Source organism: Lagopus leucura, unplaced genomic scaffold (assembly GCF_019238085.1).
Source record: "Lagopus leucura isolate 7727_CA_CO unplaced genomic scaffold, USGS_WTPT01 Super-Scaffold_100002, whole genome shotgun sequence".
Taxonomy (NCBI): Eukaryota; Metazoa; Chordata; class Aves; order Galliformes; family Phasianidae; genus Lagopus; species Lagopus leucura.
Window position 1 is genome coordinate 57,513,203 of NW_024962263.1, and position 5,809 is coordinate 57,519,011.

Genomic DNA, 5,809 nt, shown 5'->3' on the forward strand with positions numbered 1-5,809 from the left:
GGGGGGGCGGAAGAGCGGGACGGCGCTGCGGCGCCCGAGGAGGCGAGTCCCGGCCCGGGGCCGGCGGCCGCTCCTTCGGCCTCGGCGGGAACCGCTGTCAGCCCCGGCGCCCGGCGCCGCGCATGAAACCGAGGCCGGGGGAGACGGGCGCCGCGCTCGCCCCTATTGTCCGGCGCGGCCGGCAGCGGGAGGAGGCGCCGCCGCACGGCCCCGCTCCGCGGAGGGAAGGGGCCGGGCCCTCGGCGAGGGGACCCGAGGAGGAGGAGGAGAGGGAGATGGAGGAGGAGGAGGAGGAGAAGGAGGGAGGAGGACTGAGCCTTCGCCCCGCCCGCCCCCGCCCGGAGCAGCCCCGAACGCGCTGGCCCGGGAGGAGGCACGCGCCCGGCGGACGCTGCGTGGGTCGCACGGCTGGCGACACGCAGCGCGTCATCACGTCCCTCCCCGCGCGCCCCACTCCCGCCCGCCCGTGCGCGGCAACAGCAGCAGCGGCACAGGGTGGCTCGGCGGCGCCAACGGGCCCCGCGCGCAGCGCATCGGCGCATGCGCGCCCCGTTTCGCGCCTTCGGCGGACGGAGCCGGCGGCGATGCCGAGGCGGGCGCCATGGGGCCGTGCCGGTTTGCCCCGCCCCGCCTCGCGGCGCTCCCCGCGCCCCGGCGGCAGAAGGAGGCGGGCCCGCGCTCCTCGAGCACGTGCCGGGCCGGGCCGTGCTGAGCGAGGCGTGAGGGGCCGGGCCCAGAGAGCGGCGGGACGAGGAGTGGCGTGGCGGCGCTGAGGGGTGGCTGTTAGCCCTGACCTGGGCGCCTCGAAAAGAAGCGGGGGAGGCAGCTCCATTTGAAATTAATTCCCTATAAAAAGCAGTTGACGGAGGAGTTTGTATTTGCGTCTGAACGCTTGCATGCATCTTCTAGGCGTACAGGTGAGGGCTGGGATGACATAATTTCTGAGAAAAAAAAACAGGTTATTGGCAAATCACGTCAGCCTGGGAGTTGGAGATGGAATAACGCAAGAGGTCGTATGGACCACAGTGATGTGCATCACGCTCAGTGGGACAGAACTATTTTGTTCCATTTTTAGGAAGAATTCTCCCTTTGTTTCTCTCCGTGATTGCTTCTTTTCATCCTTTCATCCCTTTATTTTTCTGTCAAAAAAAAATAATAATCCTATATATAGTGTGATAGCTAAGGGAGCTCTTCTGTGCTTTGAAGCGCCTGTACCCACTTAAAAATCAGATTTTGTGAAATGATTCATATGACTTCATTTTACATAACACATTGTTCTCCCAAGCGCTCGCTTACTGGCAAAAAGGTTCAGATTTCACACGATAACAGTTATTTATAGGCAGTGACATGGCTTTGGAGGAGCCCATTTAGAAAGAATGCCTGGTTTGCTGGGGGGATTTTTGTCTGTTTGAACTGGTTGTAAGAACAAGTTTCATAGGTATGGGCTGATGACTTTTTCTCCGAGTTACAAATTTAACAAGTGCACCTCGATCTTTTGCAGAACTGCAATTCAGTGTTGTATCACGGGTAGCAACAAGGACATGGACGCCAGAGATGACAGTGCATTGGCTGCTTCAATTTAAAAGCTTTTTTTCAGCTGTTCTCATCCTGTTTCTTCAAATAAAGGTGTAACAAACTTTTACACTGTATGATATTGTAATGTATGCAATTGTTCACAATTTATAATAAGCATACAATTTTAGGTAAAATATGTGCTTGGCTTTCTTAATTGAATTAAGGTACGGCAGGTTTTCCTCTGCATTCCTTGATTTTTTTGTTGTTATGTTTGCTTAGCTTGCATTAAATCATGGTTGCATTTGAAGTGATGGCAGAACTTAATTTTCACCCAAGTCAGTACTGCCCACCTCCACTCATTTTTCAGAATTACTTCTGGTTCTCTCCTACTAATAACAAATCTGTACTCAGGTAAGTTAGATTTTTACTCTAGCCCATCTAAAATTCATTTATCAGCAGTATGTGTTGCAGAAAAATGAAAGCACACTTTTACTGAACGTACAGAGTAGGTTTCAATCAAGGTCAAGCTGTAATTGATAGTGTGTTTTTATGGTTCCTAACAGTGGTGTGTTCTTTCCATCAGACGAGTTGAAACTCGTTCTTTAAGGTCATACACTAGTACATCTTTAAATAACATAATCAGCATTTTCTTTTATTCTCCCCCACTCGTAATCAAATTATCTTTGATCTCTAATTAACATTATATAAACACCTTTAAGGAATCTGAAATGTGTTCTTGTGAAGCAAGCATAGATTTTCCAGACAGTGGATGATTCCCTATGTATTTTGTTTTCAGGACACAAAGTACTATTTTTATACGTGCAGAAATTATCAGGGCTATGGTTTCCTGTACAAATTTACTGAGAATTTCACCTCGAATAAAAGAGGAAACCTTGGAATTATGGCTTAAGTATTTGCAGCCTAAATACATTACAAAGAATGCACATGCCATGTTTTGTACTTCACCTATTCTGCCTACTGTCTTGTGTAAGTCAAGAGTTTGCAGTACAAGACAGAGGTTTTTATTCATTTTCTTCATTATACAGGTATGGCAACAACAGAGTGTTGATTCAGAGCATTTTGTTTGAGCTAAGTTGTGTTCTCTGTGCACAGTGCAGTTCCTGAAGCACCGCAGTGCTGCACTTCTTAACAGCAACATGTGATGTTATCAGGTGCTGTAGCTCATCTGCACAAGCCTTTCGTATGGACATCTGAATGTATTCAAATTCAGGATGCATTAATAAAGATTCAGTGATTCTCTTCAGATTCAGTTTTACACCTTATTACCATGTTGGGGTGCTGTCCAGTGGGGAAGATGCATTGCTGAGGGCCAGTTTTGTCACAAAGTGGGGAACCCTTACAGAGCCAGCAAAATGGAAGGTCACAGAAACATCATTAGTTCAGTTTCTCTGTTCCTATGGGAAGAAGCTCAAATCACACAGGTACTTCAGGAAAACGTTGTGCCGGACCTGCTGTGCTGCAAAGAGCACTGCTTTGGGGCACAGCCAGCTCACACTGGCAGAGCTGAACAGTCTGCATAAAAGAGGAGGCTTCAGTCAATTTTTTGTACGAAACAGAAAATGAGGATCCGCAAAGGCATACTGTGGTTGTGCTTGGGAAATACCTGACGAGCACTAAAAAGCTCTTTACAGATAAACAGTCAACATGCGTGACAGTTTGTAGCTTTTCTTCTGAGCTGAAGAAGTTACTTGGTACACACTGCATGGTTTATTTCTGTAGGCAGGGAAAAATGTCTTTTCAGTTGTGTTCTCAGTAGCTGTATTGTTATGTTTTGGTTTTGGCATGTGCCACTTCTCTGGCGTATACTCAGATACACCTTTTTTTTTTTTTCCTACTCAGAGTTATTTTCTGAATACTGTATGTTTCCATAGGACTTCCAAACACCAGCAGTCCAGCTGCAGCACGCCTATCCCTTCCTGTGTCTCATTTCTGCTGTCATTTTTTTCCAGCTTTGCCCTGGATCTGTGTCACTCTTCTCTGAATTCTGTGGGGACAGGATATCCCAGGCTCCTGTTTGCTATCCATTGCACCCCCAGATCAGCCGCTGCACAACTGTTGCCCAGCCTGCCAGTGTGATGGTCCTTCCACAGTGCAGTCATTTGTCCCAGCCTTCACTGGACAAATCATCAGTGGGGCTGGTCACAATCATTTTAATAACAGCCCTGTCATTCCTTGCTTTTACCTGCAGATTTACAGAACATGCTCTTAAAAACAGGGTAGCAGTGAAATTACCGTGGATGATTAAATCCAAGATGTGGAAGAGGCGCCCTGAAGAATGTTGTCTAATCTAATCTATCAACCATTGCTAGCTACTGTGAGGATGATTTCCAATCATTTTGGCACTCACATTATAGCAGCTTTGTGTACTCTGTGGCCAAGGTTCATCTTTCCGAACTTGAGACACTTAACCCAGAGAGTAATTGCCTAAGGCTACTTTCGAAGTCAATAATTAAGAGAAAGCAGGTTGTGTCTGAAATGCCTTTTTCTTGGGAGGGAGGGAAGAAGGGAGGGAGGGATGAAAGAAGGGGAAGGAAGGAAAGGGAAGGAAAGAGAAGGAACGGAGGGAGGAAAGAGGGAAGATAAGAAGCAGGGAGGGAGGGAGGAAAGGAGGGAAGGGAGGGCCTCAATTTATTCAGTAACTGAAGTTGGCTAATGGACACGTACCCTTCCGCACCACACCAGCAGCTGAGGCAGAAATTGAAAAAGCCTGATCCCAGCAGATTTCCATTTCTCTTTGCTCATAGCACTAAGAACCACGCCCTCATCATCAGTTTAAGAATGGAGTTTTACTGACCAGTTACAGCCTCCAGAAACAGGGACTGACTATGGAAACTGGTTCAGAAAAGTCAGTTATGAACACAGCTGCAGTGTGACAAAAATGTAATTATAGCTTCAAAGAAATCCTGTTGTAAATCCAGTGATGATATTATTGGCAATAGCAGTGTGGAAAGGTCTTCTTTTCTACAGTAACTAGTTCTTAAATGTATTTGTAGAAAATTTGCAGGAGTTGACACAGCACAAATGGTCTCAACCACTGAAGTCGTGATTTTCTCAGTGCTTATTGCTGTCCAGACTAAAATCCTTATGCTACAATAGCGTTAAAATGACCATGAGCATTTGTGTCAACAAAAGCCTCTGGAGAAAGTGTCATTTGTAGACATGTAACAGCTGATATGAAGAACATTTTTAATATCAACAGAGTGGGAGGTTATGAGAAGCCCAGGTGCAGCTTCAGAGGTGCAGCTTACAAGTTTGCCAGTGTAATCGACCAGAAGCTGAAAATTCATCATTTGGTGTTGGTAATGGAAGGAAACTTGGAACCCTACAAATAGGTGTTGTGAATGTGCTGCACATTCAACAAGCCAAACAACCGAAGCATTTCTGAGGACACCCATCATCATGCAGAATGTTAGCCTGTGTAACAAGCTGTAATGCACCAATCGCCCATTTTGTCTGCAGAACATGTAGTTGTTTATTTGGATTTGGTTTTGTGGCTTTAAAAAAAAATGCTTTATATGTTGTCCCAATCCTTCATTAAAGTTGCCCATCCTTTCTGGGTTTCTGTACACAAAGGTGGAATGACTTTTTTAGCATGGTCTCAGCAAGGATTATTTAAAAGCAATTTTGACTCGTAAAAAAAAAAAATGTAAGCAGCTCCATAATTAGGGACTGCTAATTAGTTTGGGATTTGGATGTTGTATCTAGGTTCAAAAGATTCTTGGTGTCTCATCTGATTCTTTACTGGCCTATTGGCTGGTGTTAAAATGTCTTGCAATATTAAAACTGAGAATATCAAGTACTGCTAGAAGTGAAATAACGAGCTGAAGTTCCTGCATACCAACCTGACTAAAGGAACAGTGTCTTATTAATCTCACTATTTGGCACTGCTGAAAACCAAAGGCAAGCAGCTCGTTTGTCATTTAAAGCTGAAAAGTGAGGTATTGCTTAGTAACACTGGATTTTTTCAAAGAACAGTTTAACTCATATCATTTCTGATCATTTTGAAGAAGAGTGCACTCCCATATTGCAGAATCTAATTTGTATGAGAATTTGGAATAGTTGCTTTGTTATATGTGCTAAAGTTATTGGATAATTTCTGCCAAGAAAAACAATAGATTAATGACATTATCCCTCTGGTGTATGAAGCAAATCAGAAAAGAGAGTTAAAACAATTTGCACCATTTGCACATCTGATAACTTGGATGACTGCATGCAGGAACATAGTAGTCTTCTTACACTCACGCTCCTCCAGCAGTTTGACTTTTTTACCATT

The 5,809-nt window shown here is 45.5% G+C and overlaps 1 long non-coding RNA gene across 1 annotated transcript; it reads left to right on the plus strand.

Moving 5' to 3' along the window:
• The first annotated feature begins 773 nt into the window (after positions 1–773).
• On the plus strand, positions 774–1,649 carry LOC122179448. The gene is made up of 2 exons (XR_006178692.1): positions 774–917; positions 1,502–1,649. It is a non-coding gene; the product is annotated as an uncharacterized LOC122179448 (long non-coding RNA).
• Positions 1,650–5,809: the final 4,160 nt, after the last annotated feature.